The sequence below is a fragment of the Rhinatrema bivittatum genome, chromosome 1 (genome assembly GCF_901001135.1).
Source record: "Rhinatrema bivittatum chromosome 1, aRhiBiv1.1, whole genome shotgun sequence".
NCBI lineage: Eukaryota > Metazoa > Chordata > Amphibia > Gymnophiona > Rhinatrematidae > Rhinatrema > Rhinatrema bivittatum.
The window spans coordinates 810,481,208-810,508,166 of record NC_042615.1 but is presented as its reverse complement, the minus strand read 5'-3'; the positions used below and the strand labels follow the sequence as shown (position 1 = coordinate 810,508,166).

The 26,959-nt window shown below is 49.5% G+C and overlaps 2 long non-coding RNA genes across 4 annotated transcripts in view; one reads left to right on the top strand and one right to left on the bottom strand.

Annotated features, from left to right (window-relative positions):
• Positions 1-26,959, bottom strand: part of LOC115078465 — a 148,060-nt gene that overhangs the window by 88,295 nt on the left and 32,806 nt on the right. The gene's annotated exons all lie outside the window — the stretch shown is intronic.
• LOC115078451 lies at positions 6,639-25,115 on the top strand. Of its 3 annotated transcripts, none has more exons than XR_003853118.1 (3): positions 6,639-7,333; positions 24,334-24,469; positions 24,720-25,115. It is a non-coding gene; the product is annotated as an uncharacterized LOC115078451 (long non-coding RNA). The 3 variants fall into 3 exon arrangements; XR_003853116.1 differs by having other exon boundaries at positions 24,717-25,115; XR_003853117.1 differs by lacking the exon at positions 6,639-7,333 and adding an exon at positions 9,799-10,058 and having other exon boundaries at positions 24,717-25,115.

Here is a 26,959-nt window from a genome sequence, read left to right as displayed (position 1 = left end):
TGGGGTAGGCTGAACGGGCCTCTAGGAGAAAGGACCGAGGTGAAGCGATCCCGGGGGGAGGGCCTGTCCTGAGTCCCGGATGTGGAGGAGAGTCCGAAGATCCCACGGTCAGGGAGGAGAAGATGGGATGAGGAAGCCGCAAGCAGGTGACGGCCGGGGAGACTGGAAAAGTCCTGCAACTTTTGTTTGGATGGGAATGGGATAGAAGACACTTCTCAGGGATTACGAGTGTTTCTATGGAGAATGGAAAGAATTACCGGGAGGCCAATATTCAAAAACATCTGGCTGCAAAACTCACCAAGTTAGTCGAATAATTAAGGGGCGGGTTGGAGGCATTCCGGGGTGGGGATGAGTTAGCTGATATTTGGAGGTAGCCGAATAAGTTATTTGGCTCACTCTGGACCAGGCAGAGACTACATCTAAAGAGATATCTGGCTTTGTGTGGCCGGATACCTTAAACTTAACTGGCTATACTTTAAGAATAAAGCTGGTTAAGTGGCAAGGAGCCGCAAATAAATACCGTATTTTTCGCTCCATAAGACGCACCTGACCATAAGACGCACCTAGGATTCAGAGGGGTAAAATTAAAAAAAAAAAAAAAATTGTGCTAAACCGGCTCTGCGTCTGGGCGTCTTATGGAGCAAATTAGGGGAGTGCATAGCTTTTTTTTTCCTCCCCATTTTGTTTTCGGGTCTGGGGAGGGCCATTTCGGTCCACTCCCCAGATCAGAAAACTTTTCTTTCTCTGGGAACCCCTCCCCCCCCCCAAAAAAACCCCATCCCAACCCTTTAAATTAACAACCCCCACCCTCCTGACTCCCCCAAGACCTGCCGACTTAATTTACCGCAACCCCCTACCCTCCTGACCCCCTCCCCCAAGACCTGCCGACTTAATTTACCGCAACCCCCCACCCTCCTGACCCCCCCCAAGACCTGCCAAACGTCCCTGGTGGTCCAGCGGGGGTCCAGGAGCGGTCCGGGAACGATCTCCAGGGCGTGGGCCGTCGGCTGCCAGTAATTAAAATGGCGCCGACGGCCCTTTGCCCTCACTATGTCACTGAGACCGACCGCTGCTATTGGTCGGTCTCAGTGACATAGTGAGGGCAAAGGGCCGTCGGCGCCATTTTAATTACTGGCAGCCGACGGCCCACGCCCTGGAGATCGTTCCCGGACCGCTCCTGGACCCCCGCTGGACCACCAGGGACGTTTGGCAGGTCTTGGGGGGGTCAGGAGGGTGGGGGGTTGCGGTAAATTAAGTCGGCAGGTCTTGGGGGGGGGGGTCAGGAGGGTAGGGGGTTGCGGTAAATTAAGTCGGCAGGTCTTGGGGGAGTCGGGGGGGGGGGGGGGTTGTTAGATTTTTGTTTGTTTTTTTTTATATTCGCTCCATAAGACGCACATACATTTTCCCCCCACTTTTGGGGGAAAAAAAGTGCGTCTTATGGAGCGAAAAATACGGTAAATAAATAAATAAACAAACAGGGCCCCCTCCAGGCTGATCCCAAATCCTTCAAAGTCATTTGGAAAGATAGTTCTCTGAGGCTAAGCAGGATGGCAGTCCTCACATGGGGGTGACATAATCTGATGGAGCCCAGCCTGGAACTTTTGACTGTGCCTCACTGGGCATGCCCAGCGTGCTCCTATACCACAGGTCCACACGTGGTCCCCCTTCAATCTCTTCTTTACAGCGAAGCACACCGCTCACTCTCCTGCTTGCCACGGTGCTTTTTTCATCGGTAAAATTCGCAGGTTCGTTCCTCACGGGGCCCGTGGCCTTGATTTCTAATAGTAGAAGCAGAGAGACTACAACTACCAGAATGCAATGAGAAGCAAGTTCAGAAACCCAGGACTGGTCTGAATCCCCTGCAGGAACCGGCAGCTCTGCATTTCATGTCCTCAGCAGCTCGGCTATTGACACCGCTCTCCGACTTTCGCAGATTGCTTTGAAACAGGCCTTGGAAAACCCCAGGACACACCCAGCCTGAAGCCAGGGGCCTTTCCATCGAGCTGTTCCTTCCCCTGGTAGTGATTCTGTGTTATAAAAATAAACACATGTTCTGCTTTTAACGCCTTCAATATCATCCTTCGTATGAAAGTGACTCATATCATCAAATCCTGCTATTCGTTATTATTATTAGATACCTGAAAGGTTTTAATGATGCACAAGTAACAACAAACCTTTTCCGCTGGAAAGAAATCAGTAGAACTAGGGGGTCACGAAATGAAACTGCAGGGGGGACGACTCAGAACCAACGTCAGGAAATATTTCTTCACGGAGAGGGTGGTGGATGCCTGGAATGCCCTCCCGGAGGAGGTGGTGACAAAAACAGTGAAAGATTTCAAAGGGGCATGGGATAAACACTGTGGGTCCCTAAAGGCTGAAGGATGGGCATAAAGAAGAGTGCATGGGGGTAACTTGCTGGTTTGGTGGTTACTCCCCTTAACCAATAAGCCTTGATACTGTTGATGCAACTCCATCATTGCTCTCTGCTTTAATGGCAGGGGGGAAAAGAGGAAAAGGAGAATTAAATTCAGACAGAGACCAACAAGGACCCTGACTTTGATGGTCTGGGAAACTGACAAGTGTGGGGGTGACCTGCACGGCGCGACAGAGACTACCCTAAGGTTGCTGGGCAGACTGGACGGACCATTTGCTCCTTTTCTGCTGTCATTTCTGTTTCTATGTTTGTTTCATTTCTAGTCATTCGTACAGCACAGGTCAGGTGCACCGAGCATTGTACAGAGACAACTAATCACTGGACAGTCCCTACTCCTTGGAGCTTACAATCTATTCAGGACAGACATAAAACACACATCAAAAAAAACATAAGAAGTTTAGAGTTAAAAGCACAAGGTTTAAAGTTGGAAGGAAGGAAAGCAGGTGGCCTTAAAACAGGAAGAAGCTTGAATTAGGTGGTAAAGAACCAATCCTTTACCTAACTGGTGAATCAGCCAATTTCTGCTCCTCTATCATATCCCCCCTCAGCCAAGGTGAAGAGGCCTAACCTCTTTAGCCTTTCCTCATAGGGGAGCCGCTCCTTGCTCCTTATCATCGCTGCCCTATACGACTCTCTACAGGACTGTGGGAAACATGAGGCAAGGGGGCGAGATCAGAAAGCAACTGCTCTGCTCCTTCATAAGCCCTTCCCCTGCTGGGTACCAGAGGCCGAGCCCTCCCTCTGTGTCTTGCTGGTACTACCTACCCAACTGGACCTGCTTACCTGCAGACGATATCAAACGGAACCAGGCTCCTAGAATTATCCTGGTTATTGTCTTTTTTTTTTTTTTTACTGTTATTGTTAATATTATTTTTTTTCTATTCTTTTTCAAAGGGAATTGCCCAGGTAACAAAGGAATTAGCTGGGGAAAATCCCTGCAGGTGAGCATGACTCTCCTCTCAGCTGGCTCCACCATGCATGCTTAATTTTAGCCGTGAGTCTAAGGGCCCTTCTTAACATTTTCAAAATCCCTGCACCTACCTCCGGTGCAAAGCACTCCACTGGTCCAATGTTTTTCAAAAGGGAAACGTCATCGGGAATCTGACAACAAATGGACAAAAACTGTGGTGCCAATCAGGTTTCCTGAATCCATAAATTAAAAAAAAAACCCTCTACCTGGTCAACTGGTGCCATACTGGAGTTTGAGGCTCTGCTCCAGGGACTGTCATGGTCTAAGAGCAGAGAGAAAGAAAGAGACAAAGAGAGGACAGGGAACACAAGAGCAAGAAAGAGGGAGTGAGGGAGAGACGAGGGGGAGCGATAGAGAAGGGAGGGACAGAAAGAGGAGGGAGGGAGAAGCAGCAAGACAGAGAGAAAACAGGAAAGAGAAGGGAAGCAGAGTGGAGATGAAACAAATAGCGAGTGAGGTGAGGTTGTTAGCCTTGGGTCCAGGACCATAACCCCCCACCCATCCCCCCCCCCCCCCCAACCAGCTCACGCACAGAGAATGATAATTATGCAGGCTCGGAGGCCAAACAAACCACAAACCCTCCCACACACAGCCGGGTCCAAGGCACTAAAATGCGGAGTCCAGTAATGCATGCTCCACGCACTGTCTAGACATGGTTTACTATGCTTTTATCCTACCAAAAAAGGGCTCCAATACCTCATGCACTAGAGTAAGTTACAGCTTAGCGCACATATGAATTTTAGTGGCTGTTTATGAACCTGCATTAAGCCAGGTATCCTCTTGTGCTGGAAAGTCTCAGGTCTGGTGGTCCTGAGGGTCCTAGACCATGGACTCAGGTCTGTGGAGTTCCTGGGTCTGGGGGGGTTCTCTGGGCCAGGGCAATGTTTCCAGTCTGGTTATCTCGGTCCCTGGGCTCCCAGACCCAGAGGTCACGAACCTGGAGCTCTCAGGCTGGAGGTTTCAAATCCAGGGGTCCAGGCTATGGGATCCCTGATCCAGGAATCTGCGACTTGGGGGCCTTGGTCGGGAAATCCTAAGTTTGGGGGCTCCAGGTTCAGAAATCTGAGGTACAGGGTTCCTGTGGCTTGGGCTCTCTGGAACAGGGGAGGGGGCCTGTGGCTCCTGGCCTGGGGATTTTGGGTCCAGGCCTCCCAAGTCTAGGGATTTCTGGGCCGAGGTTCTCTGATACAGGAGTTCCAGGCTCAGGGTCCTGGATCTGAGCTTTTAGGTCCAAATGGGGGGTGGCTCTCTGGCAGGGGACCTAGGGCCTGGAGCATGGAACTCTTGAAATGAAGAGTTTTGGGTCCTGGGACCAGGGTTCTGGAGTGCCTAGGGGGCTCGTTGATCTCGGGTCATTAAGTCAGGGCCCCTGAACCTGGAGGACTCAGGTCCAAAACTATGGCTTCGTGGCATAGAAATTATTGCAACTAAATATATAAATAGATAAACAGACAGGGTCCCTATTCTGGAGCTCTTGGGGCAGTGGTTTTTTTGAGTCCAGGGCCCTGGTCCTGAAGATTCCCAGATCCCAGGCTTGGAAGTCGAAGGTTCTCAGGTCTGAGGATTTAATTCCAGTTTCACTTGGCACTCACATGCTTCAACCTCTTGCCCCCAGACTCCCATTACCGAAAAACTGTGCTTTAAGCTTTATTTCTCCTTAAAGCTGAAATTCAAAACATAAGCATAAAAAAAAAAGCAACTTGTACTAAATAACTCACTTCTTAAGGCAGTTTCCTAAACCGGAAATAACTATCTAATTATCATGTTACAAATAACTTGCATGGGTCATGTACGTATAAGTATTTTAAGTTTAGCACGTTCAGCATAATTGGGTATTAGCTCGCTTTCTTTTGGTTTTACTTGCAGGTAAAACAGCGGCAACGGTAAGAAACCGCCCTAAAACGTGCGCTATTAATAGCACAGCTTATTACATCCACCCCATTTAATAACTTCAGTAATTAAATATCAGACCAAGAGCTTGATTTACAAATTCTTCCCTCCCCCCCCATTCTTTGTTGTGGGATAAAAGTAAATTAAGCCCTAAAGCCACTTGCGCTACCTATAAACTGAATTATCTGCCTTTTCTTTCTCGCTAGCCCTGCTGCTCAAACCGCTTATCTGTCAGACCCCGTTATGACAAAGCCCCTGGGGCGAAATTTGGATTACCGTTCAAACAATCTTATTATTTCCCTCCATCAGAAGCAGCACAAAAAAAAAAAAGGGGCAAGGGTCAGAGTTCACGCGGCGTCTGCGCTCCCCGCGCTGTGCGGGGCTGCCGTGAGCGCAGGGTTTAAGCGACGTTCGCGCCAGGCCCGGCCCCATCTTGGAGCAGAGGCTCAGCAGCTAACACCGACCGTGCGTGTCCGCTGAGCTGGGCTGCTTGGGTCACTCCCCCCCCCCCCCCCTCATATTCCGCCAATGCAAACAGCCCTCCAGTGCGGATTACAGCCATCGCATGCATAATGAACACGCGATAAAAAGCACAGCGCCAGCAGGAATTAAAACATTAACGTGCAACACGTGCAGCACCTTTGAAAAGGCGGGGACCAAACTTTGTGGAGATGGGAAAGGGGTTTGAGCCAAGGCTTTCTAGAACGTTACACTTTCCACTGGCCATATTTTTTAAATAGGATTTTTTATAACTTGCTCTGTTGTTAATTAGTTTTCTTTGTAATACCTGATGCCCTGCTGTAACTGATTTTAGGAGCCCTACTCCTCTTCGGCTCCATGCTGGGAAGAGGAGTCATAAACCCGGAAATAAATAACGTTACGGTTAAGCAGGCCCTAGGTGTGCCAAGCGGTGTCAGGGCTCAGCCCGTGTGACCTCTTCTCCCCCCCCCCCCCCCCCCGACCGCGGCAGGGAGTGACGGCTCCGCGCTGTTAATTCTGCCCTGCCAGACAGAGGGGAAGCTTTGTAGCTTTAGCAATGAGGCTAATGACTGGCACCGGCACGGGCCAATCCAGCCTGGCGGGGGAGGGTATGGAGGGGGGCGCGCGATGGGCAACAGCAGGGGGTGGGGAGCGCGGCTTTCTCTCGCGTCCGCGCCCTACCATTCCCCCCCCCCCGAAGACAGAAGCCGGGGCTTCCCCCTCCCTCCAGCCCGGGAAGAGGCTTTCCCCACCCAGCCTGCCCCCCCCCCCCCCCAAAGGAGAGCCAAAAGCCGGGCTGGCACGCTCCGGCTGCAGAAAGTTTGGGGGGGCGCTGGCTTGGCTTGGCTTGGCTGGGGCCCCGGGCATCGGCGCTTTGGGTCTGACCGCGGCCAGAAGAGGGGGGTGGTGGTGGTGGAGAGAGACCGAGTCCATCGTGCTTCGGTGTCGGCAGCAGCGCCCCGGCGGGAGGAGGGCGCTGCGGCTGAGCCGTGCTCGCTATAGCGCTCGGGAAAGTCTCCGCTCCGCGGCGGACGGGGGTTACTGCTCTGCCTTTCGCCCTCACGCTGGCTGGAAGGGGCGGTGATTGATTGAACCGCCTCCCCAACTTGTTCGGATGGGGGGAAGCCGCTGAAGGCGGGGGAGGCACCGCTCTCTTCCCCCTCCCCGCCCCGGGCTTGTTTCCCGCTGATCCGGGCTCGTCGCGGACGGCGTTGCAGGAGGAGGGGGAAGGGGATCCCGCGGCTGGAGCCCCCCCGCATCGCAGCATCTCTGGCCGTGGCGGCGCCGCCGCCGCCGCGATCCCCGCCTTCGCCTCCCGGGCTTGCACCGTCTGACCTGCGTCCTTGCTTCCCCCACCCGTGACTCTCGTTTACCTCTGGGGCTGGAGCCGTATTCTGGAATAATTTGCGGATCGATTTCTAATTTTTTTTAATTTTTTTCTGGATAAACGCTTCTGGGAAAAGGGGAGCGTCCCGAGTCCGTGCAGGTGGATCGTGGAGGCGGATCCCCCCGCCGGTGCCCGATGCCACCGGCGCTTCGTTACTTCTCCAGCCGTCCAGGTAAGGAGCTCGTGGGGCTGCCCCGCTAAGATGTCAGACGCTCACCGGGGCACTGTTATTCCTCTCGGGCACCTGAAGCAAAAGAGAAAGTTTGCTGAATACTTGTAGGGCAGTGTGGAAAGAATCGCAAGGTTTGGGAGCCCTAGATAACTCTTATTTTTAGCCTTAGGTGGGATTTTTTTAAATCCCAGTATTATCGATCTAGTGTTAGGACCGGAAGACCCGCTGGAGTTGATGTCGAAGTTAAATGCTGGAAGGACTTTGGAGCAAAGTCACCCAAATGCCCCGGAGAAGTGGGCAGAAGGAGGGAGACCTTTCTTGTGTGGGATTTGAAACCCCCCAAATACAGATGCTTGTGCACTGAGGGGGTCGATGCAATTTAGTGCGCACAGTTTGACGCGCGCTTGGATGCGCGTTTTGCACACGCCAGAATAACTCCCGATCATGCATGAATGGGATTAGCGCGCCCAAAATGCACACCCGAACAAGCGCTTAAATTAACAGCGCTCATCACATGTAAAGGCCAGGTAGAAGAGGCTATCAATTTATTGCCCCAATGCAAAAAGCCTGACACGCACTTTTTAACACCGAAAATTTTAACACCAGTCCTGGGCTCAACTTAAAAAAAAAAAAATAATAAATACCGCTTTTTGTCCTGATGCTAAGTAGGAGGAACCACAGAAAGCAGCATCATGTAAAAAAATAAAAAGGCTTGATGGGAGCACACTATACCGCTACAATATGCACACTCCAGGCAGTGTGTATTGTGCCGGTAAATTAGCTGCGGCGGGATAAAACGGACGCTGGTGGTGATCGCCTGTTTTCCAAACGCACACGTCCACACCTCCTGGGTCCCCCCCCCCCCCCATGCCAAGGAGGCGCTAGGGTTGTACAATTTATCTATCACACATGATATTTTGCATCGGCCCCTAAATGGGGAAGACAGCTGGGTGCGCACAACCCAGCGCGCTTTTGATTACATCGGCCGAGGGGGGGGGGGGGAGAGGAAGCAGCTGTTCCAGATGTTATGAAGGCGAAAGCTCACCCCCCCCATAGGGACAGGACTGGGGAGGGAAGCAGCAGTGTTTGCAAACTGCTGCAGCAGACGCTGTAAGAAAGGAATGATGCTCCCGCAGCAGAAGAAACTTCTGTCGCTGTGGTTAATGTTAAAGGTTTTATTTCTCTGGGGTTTTTTTTGGGGGGGGGGGGGGGAGCTGGGATGGAAGGAGGCAGGGGGCGTTGGAGTTTTTGATTCAGGTAGAGGAGGACGGGTGATGAAGATTCTAAGTCTAAAATTTGATGTTGGGGAAAGCTTCATTGTGTCTCTCTCTCTCCCCCCACCACCCCCCCCCCCCATCCCACCGGGGCACAGGTGCCAGCTCTGAGGGTGCTTGAGCAACCCCCCCCTCCCCCACCATAGTGAGGAAACTCTTTCACTGTGTCCAGGGAGGGCTAATTTGTGTTGTGCTTGGCAGCCCCAGTCATTTTGAAAAGTTGAGCTCCTAATGCACCATGTGACGGGTGCCTCGGTTTAGCGTTGGCCGCAGCGCTGTCCCTGCTGGAGCTACACCCCCCCCCCCCCCCCCGGACTGACAGCTCGTGCCGGTGCAAAGGCCGGGAGGTGCGGGCCTTGTGGCTGTGGGTGAAACGATTGGTAGATGCGGGCCTGTCGCTTGCTTTTTCTTCACTGGGGATTTACCCTCCAGCAGTTCAGTGGGCGCGGCGCCCCGTTTTCTGGGCCCCGGGGTGCTCGTGCCAGGTGTGAATGATCCGCAGTTTGACTTCAGAGCCCGCTCTCTGCAAACGCCTCGGCTCGCACTAGGAGTTGTGCTTTTCCCCAGGGCGGCTGGAAGTAAAAGGTCACTGAACAAGCCGTAGAGGTTAGCTTTTTTTTTTTTTTGTACAGGACTAGCTTAATACGTTTGTGGCTAGCTTTCGGGAGCCTAGTCGTAAATGTATTAATTAATACGTTTGTGGCTAGCTTTCGGGAGCCTAGTCGTAAATGTATTAAGTTAGCCCGATTAAACAGTCCTTGCCTACCAGCTTTTTATTTCTTTGTACCTCTAAGTGGATCAAGAGTGCAGCCACCACATTCTGCGTAACCCCAAGGAATATAAAAATCCCCTTCCTGCCCTCCTCCACGTTTTGGAAATGCGGCGGGCAGCCCGTGCTCCCTTCCTGTACATCTCCAGGCCGTCGGATATCCGAGGGTGCGCTTTTATTTTTATATAAACTCAGACGCACGTCGTCGTCACAGCAGCAGGAGTGGAAAAAGTACGTTTTAGAAAACGGAGGTGGCAGCCCACGTTCTTCGGGGCCGGGGTTAAACAACAGTCTCTATAGGTTTTTTTTTTTTTTTAAAACTTTATTCATTTATTTAATCAAAATTTTTTAAGGATGATTTTTTTTCTTTTCACCTGTCCTTCTCTTTGCTCTCCAGCCTTCCTCCCTTCTGCAGCCTGTTGGCCCCGTTCCTCCCTCCCCTCTCAGCTCCAGACGCCCCTGCTGCTCTTTCTTGCCCACCTCCCCTCCTCCTGGTCCATCCCACCCCGGTGGCCACTGCTCCTGCCAGCCCGGGGCTGCCGCTGATCCTTCTGGCCCCAGCCCCGGCGCCTCTGCCCGGCAGCTGAGCCTGGGCCCGCCCGGCGCCTGAGTTTCTTGCCTGCCTGGTCCTCCGTTTGCAACAGCCTCTTCGCTTTCTGGGGCGTGAGGAGAGGCGTTTCAGGTTAATTCTGCTTTCAAAAGTAAACTACAGTGGGTTTTTTTTGCAGCCTTGGATCCGAGGGGAAAGCGGGCAGAGGCGCAGGCAAAAAAATGTCTGGTGCCGGGTATCTCCTGTGCACCGAAGGCCACAGTGGAAGGGGAGAACCCGCCGAGGACAAACTGGATACGCGAATGGTGGCAAATCCCCGTCTTGTGGCGTCGCCGGTGCAGCCTTAAATGCCTTTAGTAAGCCCCCTTGATCCCCTGTTATTTCATCGCTAAAGGGAAAGCAATTCACAGTTGTTCCAGCTTGTAATGTCCTGACCGTGCAAATCAGTGCCGCCCACAGGATTATTAAGGGAGAAGCGACGAAGAAGAATCTCTCCGGGTTTCAGCAGAGTCCTTCGTCCTGTGTTGCCTTTATCGGGGTGGCAGGCACGCCGCGGCCACACTAGGAGCCAGGGCGGCTGAAAGGAAAATGCTTTGTGCCTGTAGCTCTTTGGGGAGGGGAGGGGGGGGGGGCATTGGAAGACGGGGCCCATTTCCGTCTGTAAAATGCTCCTTAACCCGCAGAAATGCCTTTGAAAATGACCCTCCCTGTGCCTGAGGCGGGGCCCGGCGCAGGAAGTTTTGTGCAAGCCTCTTGCTTAGGTCATCAATCGCAGCGTCTCCCCAGGTGGGGCCCGGTGCCAGGGCATCTGCTCCCCCGTCCCCACGGATGTGCAGGTTCCCTCGGCCTCGGCCCACGGCCCCCTGTGCTCGGATTGCAGCCCAGAAAGAGGGCTGAGAGCGGCCACTCCAGTTTATTCAGCCTGGGAGAAGCAGGCAGACGAGCTGCAGCCCGACTCTTTTTTTTTTTTTTTTTCCCCAGCAAGGCATGCAACACATAAGTGCGTCCCGCAGTGGCGTGCCTTGCCTGCTTTTCCCGGGGCACAGCTGGATCAAGAGACCTTGGAAACTTGGTTGGGAGCAGGCAACCAGCAAATCAAGGAGATGCCTGGCATGGGCGTAGTTCTGGCAGGCGGGCCTGCGCCATGTAAAGCGCCGTGCATCCTGGAGCGTGCCTGGCGCAGAGCGACTGCAGACCACTGGCAGGAGATCTGGACTGGCAGAGAGACTCTCTCTCGTCTCTTCAGGTCTGCAGTTCACCCCCTCCCTGGGAAGGCCAGTTGAGGTCAAAGAGGCTCCCGCAGTCGGGTCTCAACTTCAAGGCAAACCCAATAATGCAACGTGAATGTCTGATTCTGACTTCCTTCTGCACCAAGGAACCGCTTCAGGGACCAACAGGGAATGCACAGGGGTTTGTAGGGTTGTAACATGAATTGTCTCCTAGGGTTTGTTTGTTTTTTTTTCCTTGCAGCCGATTTCCTTACAGAAGTCCTGGAAACGGAGACTCCTACCGCAGAGGAAGACCTCAGGGCCCTTCGAGTCTCTGCCCGCGCTCCCTCCTTGTCGCAACGCACGCCGCCACTACTGGGCTTAGCCCCGGCTTTAAGTCTGGATGATTTTGCCTCCGCCTCCTTCCGTACACGATCCCCAAAAATCTGTACAGCCCAGAAAAAAATCAGGACAGTCGGCAACCCTAGATGGTAACTTTTAAACTGCCGGGCGGGCGCACTTGTACGCGCTAGGGACGGCTCGCGCAACTGGACGCGGCCGTTTTATACCGTACGCGCGTTTGATATAAAATCGTCTGCAAGCGCGCGCGCAAGTTCGTATGGACACGCGCTTCTGCGCACAAACGCCGGCTCTTCCGCATAAGAGGGGAGGATTTTATTAGATACGTGCGCCGACGCCGTTAGAAGTTCCCCCAGTTTGCCCAGGCTTTTGACTTCTACCCCACCTAATTAACCTTCCTCCCTTTTACCCCGTTAGCCCTGAGCCTCCAGACCCCGCTCCGGTTTTGTTTTTTTTGTTGTCTTAAAACTTACGCGCCACCCACAGCAGAGGTCAAGTTAAGCCCCGGCGCGCGCTCGTGAGCCTGCACGCGCGCACATTTAAAGAGACCCATCCGGAATGCCCGTGTCGCGGCCGTGCTCTGCCCGGACCACGCCCACACCCCTCCCCTGTTCAAAAAACGTTTATTTGTGTGCGCGCCGGGAGAGAACGCGTGCGTCGGGCACGTGCCGGCCGGAGACACGCGCATATCTTTGGCGCGGGTAAGGTTTTTTAAAATTCACCTTCTAATGTATATTCTGGGGGCGGGGTTCGGGGGGAGGGTGTGGCTTTATACCTGAAGTGTGTGTGGCAGTTGCTCCGGGGTGGAGGCGGGGCTGAGAGAAGGTGTGTGTGAATGGGGGGTGCGGGAAGGAGCGGGGGGGGGGGGGGGGGGGATGTAGCTTTACCCCTGAAGTGTGCCTGGCAGTAGTTCTGGGGGTGGGGGAGGAGTGTTTCTGAGGAGAATGCGGGAGGCTATGTGGGGACTGGGTGAGGGGTGCATTTTCCTAGATCCCAACTCTCAGCTGTTGGCTCCTCCTCATTTTTGGCTGGCGGGATCGGGGATCCCCGCTGCCGCCCTCCCCCCACCGAACGTTACTGCTGCTTCTGCCAACGGCTCCTCCACCAGTGCTTTGTCCGCCTGCTTGCTGATGCTTCCCTGTCTGTGACGTCAGGGTCACAGATGGACAAAGCAAAACCATTAGCACTTTTTCGTTTCAGAACACCTGTTCCAAAATGCATCTTTTCAGACTTCCTTTCCCTAAGTGTTTTCAGTTTTATTTCATTAATGATTCAGTCTGGACTGGATTTTTATATTTATTTATTTATTTTATTTAAAAAAACTTTTATATACCGGTATTAGTATGCATACATCATACCGGTTTACAATGTAACTTTAAAGGTAGAAATTACAATGAACAGGGAGGGCGAACAAGGAGGAGTATACAAAGAGCAGGAGGTGGAGGAATTAAAGCAATAAATAAAAACTGCAACGGACTATTTACAGGAATATACAAGGCGTAGGCAAGATACTTGCAGAAGTCGGTGTACTTAATCAGGGTAGGCTTGTCGGAAGAGCCATGTTTTAAGTTTTTTTTCTGAACTTGGCGTAACATGGCTCTAGCCTGAGAGTGGTAGGGAGGGCGTTCCATTGTTTAGGGCCTGCAATGGATAGTGCACGGTCCCTAGTAGAGGAGAGGTGGGCTTTTTTTCAAAGGGGGAATGGAGAGGGTGCCTTTGTTGACAGTGCGAGTGGGTCGTTCAGTGCGTATAGGACGAAAGGGTTCAGGGCCTGGTGTATAAAATGAGAATATTTATTTTATTTATTTATTTATTTAAAATTTTTATAGACCGACATTCATCAGGGATATCACATCGGTTCACATTGTAACGCAAACAGACGCCTGGGGAGGCGTTTTACATCGAACAGAGTTATATCAACAATTTATAACAAATTAACAAAAGAACAATTGAGGGTGGGGGGTAAGAGGGGGAATATAAGGAGGGAAAGTAACATTGAATGTTAAATGTTAAGAATAGGCTTTACTAATATATATAAAATAAAATAATATTATAACAGTATATACATAATGTGACTTATAGTTTAGCTGTTTTCTTTTCTCGCGTGGTAAAAATTGAGTTAATTCCCAATTTGGTGAGCTAATGGTATGCAAGTGCACCAGGAGATAAGAAGAGCGCGCTGATACGATAGTGTGCACTGATGACATGCTTAGCGCACGTAAAGATTATTTCTGCACTAAGCATTTTTCCCATAGTTGCAGAACGGGAGAAAACCTTTAGTAATAACCCCCATAGTTTGCTGCACTGAAAACATATTTTGTGCACACAAACTGTCTTCTGCACATAAAATCAGATTTATGCATGCAAAGAAAATTCTTGTGCGTAAAAATGTGTGCAAAGCGTATTCTCCGAGGACAAGCAGGATGGTGGTCCTGACACATGGGTGACATCATCGGATGGAGTCCGGCACGGAACTTTGATCTCAAAGAATCTAGAACTTTGACTAGGCACACTGAGCATGCCCAGCATACCCTATACCACACGTCCACGCGGGGTCCCTCTTCAGTCTCTCTTCTTTTCTGTGGCGCTGTAAGCCTCGCACTGTGATTGAGCTCACTTTGGCTGTTTTTTGCCTTGTGGAAAACCTTTTGCTCTTCGCGGTTTTCTTCCTTCGATCCGTTGCCGGGTCCTTCTCTGTGTCCTCCCTTAGTGTCCCTAGTCAGGGTTTTCGGTGCCTGCCACCGTCACTTTCGACTTTGAGAACCTTTTGTTTCGCCCTGTCATGGCAAAGTCCTGTTTTCGCCAATGCTTCCAGTGCCTGAGGACCATGTCTATCACTGATCCTCATGAGGTGTGTATCCTCTGCCTGGGGGCATTGCGTGATGTTCGAGGTTGCTGTTTGTGTGCCCAGATGACCCTCCAGAGAGATTGTGTGGAAGATTTAAAATCGGCCCCTGCATAAGGCACGGATTTCGGTGCGATATGAAAGCAGAAGGCTCCAGGACTGGGAGACCGCAGTTTAAGGCTGTGTGGCCTATTAATCACAAATGTTCCTGGGTGCTGGAATGGCCCAAGGCAGCGGTATAAATAGCAGCAGACACAAAACCCATGTTAGAAGGCAGCCGGCTTACCACAGGAGGCCAGGAGAAGGACATTTTAGTGCCAGCATTTCAGGCTCTGCGAGAGAGTTCATCGGATGGAATATTTTCATTTTATGCAGTTAATGAACAGAAAGGAGGCTTATTCTCTGATGTGTACCTTCATGCTGTTGATACTGGAATCGCCAGATGACCCGGTTTCTGGAAGCAGATGTGACCATTTCTGGTTTCTTTCTTTCTTTTTTTTTTTAAATTTAACTTGCATCCTGGTGCTTTCTGGTATTTGCGGCCTTGCTTTATCCATTGGAAATTAGCACCACAGGTAACAGGAGCGGGGGTGCGGAAGAGTCACTCCTGAGGAAACTGGATCAGGCGGTGGCTCTAGTGACACCCGGGAGGTGGAACCTCGGATTAGAGGTGAAGGCAGGTACAGTTGCACAGGCAGCCATCTGTCTCTTTATTATGACTCCGTTTTGAAAAGGTTCAGTCCTCGAGCTGGCCCGATGGCAGCCCTGGATTCAGTTCCTGAGCCTAGGCTGGAGCATGCTGCAGGAGGAGCATCATTCACAACCCCCCCCCCCCCCCCCCCCCAGGGATAGAATCCCAGGCATCATCCAACAGCGACACCTGCTGGTGGAGTTGGAGCACGCTTGGGCCAGGTTCCAGAGGAACCTATTGTCTGTACTTCTCAGCTTAGAGAACTGAAGTTGTGATAGTGGGGATGGCAGTTAAAAATTAGGAAATGCTTCCGGTAGAGGCAAATGAATATTTTAGATATTCCATGAAAGATCTGGCCTTTTTATTTTTTTTTCCTGGTCTGACCGTTTCCTCCTGCGACTCTCAGCTTCCAGCTCTGCCAGAATCAGCCTCTGTTGGCCTATGGCGCTATGAGCTTTGATTTGCAATGACATAGGGTTTTCTCCCCTTACGTTTTATATCCACTCCTAATGCAGCCCCGCTATTACATGGACAGTCCTCGGGCCGGGGGGCCACAGCCTTCGAGCGGCGGCTGGGACTTCCCTACCCCACCCCGGGGCACTGTGAACACTCTCTGCAGCACTCCCAGCTGGCCCAGGAATCAGTCCCAGGTGCGCTGCCACTGAGCCGATCCTGTAATCGCCACATCCAACTGAGCTGGTGGAAGCCTGGAGGAGCGGGAGGGAATTTGTTGGGTCAAAAATGCGTGCGGCGTCGTGAGAGGACCCCAGGGACTTTTCTGATGTGCAGGGTTTCCAGACCTCGGAGGCACACAGTTTCACAGGACACACCAGGCCGGGTTTGGCTTTGAGCTGCTGATTCTAAGTGTTCCGAGTATTATAAGTGTGTTCTGGCTATGCAGAAGGCTTAACAGCTGGGCATTTCAAACCCCAGTATCTGTGGTGGTCGTGAGCACCCAGGCAGAGGCGCAGCCAGAAATGAATTTTTTTGGGAGGCCCAAGGTTAACATGGGTGGGCAGCTGAGATACAGGGCTAGGCCCTACTAGTTGTACTCTTATCGATTAAGTAGTACCTTAGAGTGCACCTGATAATGGATTTCTAAGTAGTTTCATCATGAGTGACGCTTTAAAATATTTTAATTCTATTATTTCAAGTACTTACCAGCGTTAAAAAAATCGTATTAATCTGTATTAATTTATTTTATATTTATTGCAGTTTATAAACACACATCATGTAAAAAGTAAACAAAGAATACTTAACTGAAACATCAGATTCAATCATGTAATCAAACAAATATCAATGTATTCTTTTATGAATCCTCTTTCTGAAAATGCAGAGAATATCATAACTACAATAAAACAGCAATACTCATAGGCATCATAAGAACTTAAGATTTGCAACAGAACTAGGACATGGAAACAAAATATATTCAAATTCTGGTGACACCTCAGTGACAGCAAATCAAACTCCCTCCAATGCCAAACAGTTTATGAAGTAAGACAAATCCCTACAAAAACAAAACAACAACAACAACACCTAGAACCTTCCCATGCCAAACCGTAACAGCAGTAACTCTCAGGACTCAAACAGCAGCAACCTAATCTACAACAAGACAGCAAAGGCAAACATTACACCAAGCCCTAGAACACTAATACACCACCTACTGGGCAAACAGAACAAGCCGAACTGCTACAGATCCCTACAGAGAAACTACACGCTAGCCAAAATACTGCATCTCTGTCATACATGCACAACACAGACAGAGCCTTACCTAATACAGTATAAGGGACTACAAATTAGAAACAAACATGCAGACAAAACTGAAATGGAAATCAGACTCTATGAACACTGGAATACTGAAGAAACAGCAAAATGAAAATATATAAGAAATGCACATTCCTAAAGGTGGAATATTCTAATTGCTGAAAGTCAAAATAATTTTTTTAAATATCTGTTTGATCTTATTTTTCTAATCGGTTGGTCTCAGTCTCTTTGTTCCCTCTGTCTTTTCTTAATTCCTTATTCTGAGTCTCTTTTATTCTTTGTTTCTTCTCTCTCCTCTTGTCTTATTTTCTTCTTTCATACACAGGACTGTCTCTCACTGCGCTCTCTCACACAGGCTCTCACTCACATACACACAGACTCCCACTCCAAAACACTCTTTCTCACTCTGTCTTCCATTCTCATATGCTCACTCACATGCTGGCTCTCACTCTCACATACTCTCTCACATGCATGTTCCCACTCACACAGACACTCACGCTCTCGCTCACTCTCACTTGCTGTCTCTCAAACGCAGGCTCTCATTCCCCCTCAGACACACACAAGCTCTCAATTTACTTTCTCACACACAGGTTCACATTTCCACACAAACATACAGGCTCTCACATGCTCTCTTTCTCATGCAGGCCCACAATCTCTCACACACACACACAGACTCTCACTCTCACAAACAGGTTGCCACTTCCACACACACACACTTCCTCACACACACAGGGTCTGACTCCCACATGCTCTCTCTTTCAAACACAGATGCTCTCTCTTACACACAGCCCTTACACCCACATTCTCTCTCTCTCTCACACACACACACAGGCAGCTTCTCCACTCCCACATGTTGACTCTCATACACACACCCCCAGGCAGGCTCTCATTCAGGGGAACCTGGGTTTATGTGTGCATGTAAGTATATGCCTCTCTGTCAGGCCGGTGCAATATCAGCGCTCTCCTAAGCACACTGATGCACCTCTCCGGGGTGCCCAATGTAATATTTAAATGGGCTGCTGCTGTAAAAAGGAGGCGCATGGGGGCATTATGCACTCCTAGCGCCTCCTCAGCAGCGGGCTCCCAGGAGAGGAGGCTGTCAGTATGGGTTAGGAAAATAGAAGCTAAATTTTACGAGCATCCGTTTTCCTAACTTGTACACAGCCATGGGTTAGAAAAATGGAAGCTCGTTAACTGAGTGTCCATTTTCCTAACCTGATCACTGGCGATTTCTTAAAAATTTTTTCTTCTTTACTTTTTTTTTCTGTTCCTCCGACTTAGTATTTGGTCGCCGCATCTCAAAAAAGATATAGTTGCACTGGAGAAAGTGCAGAGAAGGGCAACCAAAATAAGAGGCATGGAATGGCTGCCGTATGAGGAAAGGCTAAGGAAGTTAGGGCTGTTCAGTTTGGAGAAGAGACGACTAAGGGGGGATATGATAGAAGGCTACAAAATCATGAAAGGACTTGAATAAGTTAATGTAAATCAGTTATTTACTCTCTCAGATAATAGAAGGACCAGGGGGCACTCCTTGAAGTTAGCAAGTAGCTCATTTAAAGCGAATCAAAGAAAAATCTTTTTCACTCAGCGCACAGTTAAGCTCTGGAATTCATTGCCAGAGGACGTGGTTACAGCAGTTAGTGTAACCGGGTTTAAAAAAGGTTGGGATAAGTTCCTAGAGGAAAATCCACAAACTGCTATTTAATTAATAAACAATAGTAGCTTGAGATTTGTGACCTGGATTAGCCACTGTTGGAAACAGGATACTGGGCTTGTTGGACCCTTGGTCTGACCCAGTATGGCACATCTTATGTTCTTATGAAAAAAGGAATAGAAAAGCAGTATTTTCTGCTTTTCCGTTAACTTTAGGAGCTCCTCAAGAATTAATGCCTGCTCTGGATAAGGCGTTAATTTGAGAGAGTAAAAATGTGTGCGTCAAGCGCCCATTTTTACTTAGGCGCACGTTATGGACGCACTAATCCCGTTATTGCATAAGGGGATTTGGACATGCTTCCAAAACGTGCGCCTAAGCGCATGTTAAGCACATTGCGCTATATTGCATCGGCCTGAGTGTGTGCACGAGTGTGTTTGAGACAGTGCTTTGCAGACAGCGCACATTGCTGTGAAGGGTCCAGATCGCCCGGTCTTCTTTTCTCCAAGCCTCTGAAGCTCTCCTTTTAGATCAATGAGTAGTAGGGACTGGCACTTCTCTTCTCTGAGGCTGCCACTTTATTTTTCACCCACTCTCGGAAATCTCTCCAAACCCTCCCCCCCCAAAGAGTTTTCCCCATTCCTAGAGACCCCGGGTCCCAGCGTTTTTCCCAGGATAGGACTCTAAAGGTCCCCAGCTCCTGGTGCTTCCCCTGTGGAGGTAAAGAGCCCACACCAGCTCCTCTCTGTTGAGAGAGGCCCTGCAGACAGTTACCTTTCTGCGGCTCGGGCACCGCACGACTCCCCCCCTGTACTCTCACACGGGCTCAGGAATTTTGTTTCACCTAGGACACCTCCCACTGGGGAGTGTGCGACCTGTCCCAGCACACCTAGCTTATTCCGACTTCGCTCATGGGCGGGGTCTGTGAGACTACCGACTCTGCACTAGTAAGATTTGGATTCCTCTCGCGCAGATAGCCAGGACTAAGGCAAAAGGAGGCTGACCTCGCCAGTCAGACCACAGCGGTGCACCGGACTTCACCAGGTCCCTGTGACTTAAGGGCTACAAGCTTTCAGGGTTCTGTCATCTGCAGCCGTGTGGCTCCAAGACTCTGCCCCCCTGAATGTTATCGACTGCTGGACAAATGATGCTAACCTGACTGCGGCCCAAAGTACCTCACAGCCTCCAAGCGTCTCCTTTTATTTACCTGTTTTTATCATGGACTGTATGCATTTTTTTTTAAAGTGCTTTGCTAGCTTCGATTGGCATTGCTCAGATTTATCCAGCTGATATGTCATGTGGCATTTTGCATTCGTTTGGCCTGTCTGACTTCCTTGTGACTGACTGTGCCTTTTTGTTGGGGATGGCCCTGGGATCTGACTACAAAGGGACCAACAAAATATAAATGCCTGCATTCATACGCTCTGTAGTATAGTTGAGTATTATTAACGGCAGGGTAACCAGAAAGCTGGCTGCTGCGTGGCTTGCGCTGTACTAAGCTTAAGTGTCTCCATTTCGCGCGGGGTCAGGCCCCCATGATCAGTTACAAAATGACTCGAGAAAAATTAGGGATTTTGATTTGTCAGGCAGCATCATGTGACCCTGCCTTGCCAGCCAGTGGGGAGGAAGAGTTGATGGTGTTGGATGACATCACTGTGTGCTCTAGCCTGGCTGAGCTGGCGGCCATGACTGGAGAAACCGCCCATATCTTTGCTTCCATTGATTCTGTCACCTTCACAATGAAATTGGGGCCCAGTTGGATACCGGCAGCTTCCATGTGAAGCAGGGGACACCGTAGGGTTAGAACATGGGCATCTGAGGTTGTGCTCCTTTGCTCTCTCTTATGAGGCCAAAGCTCCTTGAGATTAATTTTTCCACAGCAGTTAGTATATTTGAAAGTGAGCCAGGTGTGTGGTCACAGATCGTGCAGCAGCCCCCCCCCCCCCACCCCTCATGGATGCTCCTGCTAAGAGGAAGCCTGTGCTCAGAGCAGGGGGAGGGGCTGCCAGGGGTCAATGACCCCCATGCTTCAGCACACAGGCCCCACGCCTATTTTAGCTGCCCGAAAAAGTTCTTGCTGCGGCCTGTGGCTGGATAAAAAAAAATAAAATCAGCAAGCCTGGAGGTGAGAGGAAGATGGATGGGAAGCCAAGGAGAAAGGGGGAAAAATGTGAGCAGGGACGTTTGTGGTGATTTCAAGAGGGGGACCACCCATCCACATGATTTCTACGGGGAGGGGAAGGGGACTTGCCTCTCCTCCCAGTGCCTGTGAGTGCCGAAGTTTTAAATTCGGCCTTGAACCGGAGTAGCTGGGAATGGAGTTAAGATGCCGGTGGATCAGCTGCCGGTGGAACAGCCAGGAATGGAGCTGCTGAATCTGTTAGAAGAACTGGATTCAGCAGTGCAGGGACCGGAGCTGCTGGAAGCGGCGTTGCTAAGAATGGCGCTAGAGCTGCTGAGACAACAACCGGAGCTGGAGTCACCGGCGCAAGAACTGGATTTGGAGTGTGACAAGCACAGTTTCCTCATCAGGCATATGCTGCAGTCCCAAAAAATGTTCCTCAGAGCCAGCTGGATGAGTGGCAGCGTTAGTGACTGTAACTAAAATCCTGATTTTTTTTTTTTTTCCCTTCTGTTGCTGGCACTTTTTTTTTTTATAGAACTATTCAGATTTGGATGAGGGCACTGGCAAACCACACAAACAGTAGTAGTAGTATTGCTTGCAAAGCATATATTATGCTCTCTTGGTTTCTTAGTAAACTGAACTCCAAAGCCAAGGCTCCCAACTAGTGGAAACATTCTCACTACTCTGACATGATGCTTTCAAAGTTACAAAACTTTGGTCTGACAGATACCTGGACAGGCACGAGCTAAAGTCAACAAAAATCAGGGCATGCTCTTTAGAGTCCATTTGGCCAGAGCCTGATGTGTCAGCGTAGTCCCTAAAGCCAGAAACAGGCGGTACCCAGACAGGATGAGATTAGTGGATTCTAACTAGAGCAGGGACAGGCATCTTCTGCCTGCATTGGCTACCTTCCCCTTGAATTGAGCCCTTGGGTGCTGATGGCTGGCAGGACTTGGACAGGAAAGACATGAACGCAAGGCACACATCAAGGCAATGTAAGAGCACAAATCTGGAGACACGAGGGCTCCCAGAGAAGCCACTGCAGGAAAACCTAGAAACATGAAGATGCTCACAGAAGCTGCGTAGAACCACTGTAGTTGGATTAGATACACTAAGCAAACAGAAACACTGGACACGTATAATGTATATGGGGTGTGTGTGAGCCCTTAGCGCTGTGGTGTAGTTGACACAGCCTCTGGTGCGAGGCCTCGAGGCCTACGTCGGCAGCTGGCGAACGCCCCCTGCAATGGGACAGTCTGGAGCCTTCACCAGCCACCTCCTCTGCAGGCTGAGCTCTTTATTCTGGCGGCCAGCAGGACTTAGGCGGGCCCTAGGGCAGAGGTGGTGGTTTGAGTTCAGAGACACACCAGAGAGAATGTAGACAGGCTTACGGAAGTCAGAGGAGAGCCAACATCGGGGCAGGCAGGCAGCAAGAGTAGTCCGGTCCAGGCTAGAGGTCAGGTGCAGACGGCAGGCAGATGTAGTCAGGTCCAGGCAGGAGGTCAAGATCTGAAGCGGCAATCCGATGGTGACGTGGACACTCGGGAAACACGACGAGAACGAGGAAGGCAGGCTGGACAGGCTGGGTTGGAAAGCGAGGCAAGACTGGACGAGGCTGGGCAAGGAAGGCGAGATGAGGAACACTGGCAATATGCCCTGCAAGGAATGCAGGAGACCCGTTGCTGATGTGAAGTGGTGACGTCCCAGTGGCCCTTTTATAGGGTAGCAGCAGTGATGTCATCTAAGAGCGCTGTGGCTTTTTCCCACCGTGGCACCTTTAAATCCGGCTAGGTCGGGCGCATGCAAGCCTAGAGGGAAGGCTCGAGATAGCGGTCCCGGCGGCGTCCTGCTGCATCTGCGAAGTCCAACAGGTTCTCGCCGGAGAGAGGAATCCTGGTTTTTCATGGTGAGTGTGGTGACTTGTGGGTACGTCCTGCAGGCTGCCAAATGTAACGATATGTGAAGCAACCTAGAAAGAAACAGGAACACTGGATACAGAGGGAAATCTAGGACCAAACGGAAACACAAAATATAGGACCATACTCTGGCAAAATATAGGCTGGATATATATATATATATATATCTATCTCCTGATCCTGACAGGAACAAAATGGCCACCAGCTGGAAGTGAGCCATGAAGCTGGGAGGACTGAACAGATAGTTCCAAGGCCTGACTGAGGACCTCTGCTGGTAGGAGGCAAGAACTGCCCATCAGGTTTTAAACATACTTTTTTGTCATAAATGACATCTGAATAGCCAGAGCTGACCTAGTCCTGATTTTTGCAAGATTACAAGCACATAGATGCTGTGGGATTGAAATGCGGGTGGACTCAGCCCACCACAGAGACACCAAACCTCGGAGTTTTGCAGTGGTCAGCTGGTTGGGAGGAGGGGGTTAATGTGTGAATACTAGAGAGATGCTGCAGTGAGGAGGTGTCTGTGAGTGTGCATATGGAAAAGGGATTGTGAAATATGGTGGTAAGTGATCAGGTTGAAGGGTGTATGTGTGAAAAGAAAGTGTAAATGTGTATTTATTAAAATTTATTAATTGCTTAACACAAAATAGGCCTAAGCGATTTACAGTAAAACATACATAAAATTAAACTTGATGTCAGAACATAGACAATAAAAAGACATAAAAATAAGGGTCAACCAACAACAGCACAGGATAAACATAAGCGTGGTACAAGGGAGAGTTCTTCAGAAGGAGTCTGTGATTTTTTAGAATTGTCATATAGACAAACGTCACCTTATCAAGCCACTGTCAACTCGGGCTAGCCATAGGCCTGCTGCAAAAGGAAGAGCTTCAGTTGAGGTCTGAATTTTTTTTGGATTATCTTGAAGACTGAGATCACATGGCAATGAGTTCCGTAAATGTGAATTGAGCAGGGTGAAGGGCAGCGGCGCAGGGGGCGCATATGATTGAGGAATATGACCAAAAGAGAGAAGGACGATAGAATAGGTTTCATTTTTCCTTGCCGCTCAACACTATTTCTATGTCGTGTCCCGGTGGTTATTAAGCCCACATGTTCAATGCTGGCACCTTACGAGTACTAGCAAACTGTGGGATTCAGCAGCACCCCTTGCACTGACAGGGCAAAGGTGTAAATTTTGCATAAGCGTCGAACATCTATAAGAACATAAGAAGGGCCATGCCGGATCAGACTAAAGGTCCATCGAGCCCAGCATCCTGTCTCTGAGAGTGCTCGGGCCCTGAAGTAGTTCCAGTTTCTTCCTGCGCTGTCTCTATGACAAATGGTGGGTCTCCCTGACTTTTCTTCCAGACTTTTTTTTTAAACCCAGCTATGCCAGTAGCCTTGACCACATCCTCCAGCAACGAATTCCTTAGCTTGATTGTGTATTAAGTGAAAAAATAGTTTCTCCAGTTTGGTTTAAATCAACTGTCTGCATGGATTCATGGAGTGACCCCCAAGTCCTAGAAATATTTTAAAGGGTAAATAATCATTCCCTATTAATCTTTTCCACCCCCCTCATGGTTTTGTAAACCTCATTCACATCCCCCCTCAGTTGCCTCTTCTCCTAGTTGAAGAGCCCTAACCTGTTCGGCCTTTCTTCCAGCCCCTTTATTGTTTTTGGTGCCCTTTTCGGGACCTTTTCTAATTTTCAGTGGAAGGGAAGTTCTGGAGCAAGAAGTCATGGCATTGTTATTCAAGTGAGCTCTCTTGGGATTGTATCGGGCCCGAAGAAGAGTCCAGAGTTGACACCATGCAAAAATAAAGAGCTTTTTTTTTTTTTTTTTTAGAACAGGAACACAGCTCTGGGCACTCAGGCTGGCTTTCGTTTTTCAGGTTGCAGTTACCGCTTCCTGTGGTGACCTTCCCGGGACCTTCAGTCTCCACCATTCTTAAAGAGGCATTACATCTGGCACGAGGCTCCAGGTAGATTCAGGAGGGACATAAGAAAATATTTATTCACAGATAGGGTGGTGCATGTGCATGTGGTGGTATCAGAATTTCACAGGCTGTGGGATAGGCTCAGAGGTGGTGTGGAGGAAAAGGAAAAACCAGAGTGGATGTTTACGGCTGGTAATGATCAGTCTTAGATAATTTTAGCCAATTGTTTTATATAGAATTTTAAAAACACAAATCAGTTGCTTTTCTTTCTTATTTATTTATTTTTTTCTAGCAGAAATAGGCACATCCTGTCTCTGACTTGTACAGAAGCTCGAAGCCATAGCAGAAAGCCTATGGGAGAGAGGAGAGGGGATATAGAGACAGTCAGAGCTGCCCGAAGCTGAGCTGTAAAAGAATGTCTGTGCCACAATATCAAAGCAGATAGTCCCGGAACTCAGCACATCACAGTAAGATGTCTGGACAGCTAATCGCAGATGCAGAACCGTTGGCCTTTTCTAAACAAGTCAGAACCCTGGTCAAGTAAGGCCTGACACAGAGCTCTGCTGGAAGCAGCCTAGTGGTTAGAGCAGTTGGCTATGAACCAGGAGACCTGGGTTCGAGTCCCACTGTTGCTCCTTGTAACCTTGGGCAAGTCACTTTACCCTCCATTGCCTCAGGTACAAAAACTTAGATTGTAAGCCCTCTGGGGATAGAGAAATACCTACAGTACCTGAATGTAAACCGGTGTGATATCTCAGATCAAATGTCAGTATATAAAAAATAATAAATAAATGTCCCTGCCATCCCGTCAGACCTGGAATGAATTCTGGCCAATTCAAGCTTAACAGTGAACTTCTGACATAGCAGGGTATCCATCTGGTCAGCAGAACCCATTCACTGTATGGCAGCAGCTCAGTCGTACTCAGTCAGGGATCTGTAAGGCCTGGCCATGCGATATCAACCAGTCAGGTGTCTATGAAGGTAGCAAGTAGCACATTTAAGACTAATTGGAGAAAATTCTTTTTCACTCAACGCACAATTAAACTCTGGAATTTGTTGCCAGAGGATGTGGTTAGTGCAGTTAGTGTAGCTGGGTTCAAAAAAGGTTTGGATAAGTTCTTGGAGGAGAAGTCCATTAACTGCTATTAATCTAAGTTTACTTAGGGAACAGCCACTGCTATTAATTGCATCAGTGGCATGGGATCTTCTAGGTGTTTGGGTAATTGCCAGGTTCTTGTGGTCTGGTTTGGCCTCTGTTGGAAACAGGATGCTGGGCTTGATGGACCCTTGGTCTGACCCAGCATGGCAAGTTCTTATGTTCTTATGTAACCAATGAGAGATGCACAACAATCGGACACTATCCACAATGACGAGCCCAATACTGCATACAGTGTTACATACAAAAAGCTACCAGCCTGGGAGCATCAAGGTGGAAGATTGCAATACGAAGATTGCAATAGAGAGCAGAAGACGTTGCAGCAGGTCCTGACAGCACAGAGACCTGATCTGCTAAGGTGGGCAAAGTTTTTTGTGCTGGGGCCACATTACAAGTTATCGGGTGCAAGTTATCGAGGCCAGGCATCGGAGGGTGGGGTCAGGCACAGCAGGGCCGGCCGGGTCTCCCTTGGAGCTCCTTGACACAGCAATGAAATCCCCACTGCTTGCTGCAGGCATTTCAGTATCCAGCAGGCTTAAGCGCCGTCATTTTTAGCACCCAAGGAGCCCCTTCGGTCATGGATCCCCAGCCTCTACCAAAATCAGAAAAACCTTCAACCCAACAGTACAAGGCGCTTTCCCAGCTAGCAGACCAGCTCACCTCAGTCATAGGTGCAGGCCATAAAGTATAAATAGTAAGGTGCAGACAAAAAAAAACTGGAAACCACTAAAAGCCAGACTCACATGCAGTGCAATAAATCAAAAACCTAATTAACGCCATTACTCATAAAAAAAAGTCAAGAAATATAAACCATTCATAATAGCGAGGAAACCATACTGATAATAAGCATATTTCAAACCAGATGACGAATAGAACACCACCTAATAAAGAAAATGAATAAGAATAAAAAAACCCTTTAAATATTTCTCCAAAATCAATCAATCAATATTTGAAGCAGCAGACATATCAAACACCCAATAAGTAAAACTAATAAAGATAAAAAAAATTCTCTATACCAGGAAACTCTTTTCCAGTCACCCTGAAATTGTAGATGATTAGTAGGGGGAAGGAGAGGAGATGCACACAGACTTCCTCCTTTCCCCCTTATATACATACTCACACACACACACACACACACACACTCTCTCTCTCTCATGCATCTCTTCTCATTCCCCTCTTCTACTTCCTCCCTCCCTTTTCCCTTTCCTCTCACTCATCTTCAGTTATTCACACTCCTTCCCTCATTCACTTCCTTAATTTCCCTCCCCTTCTCTCTGTCACTCTTACTCCCATTCACTCACCCTCCCACTCAGTCCTCTTTGCTCTGCCATTCACTCCCTCACTCCCACTCACCCTCTTCTGTTTCTCATTCTCACCGA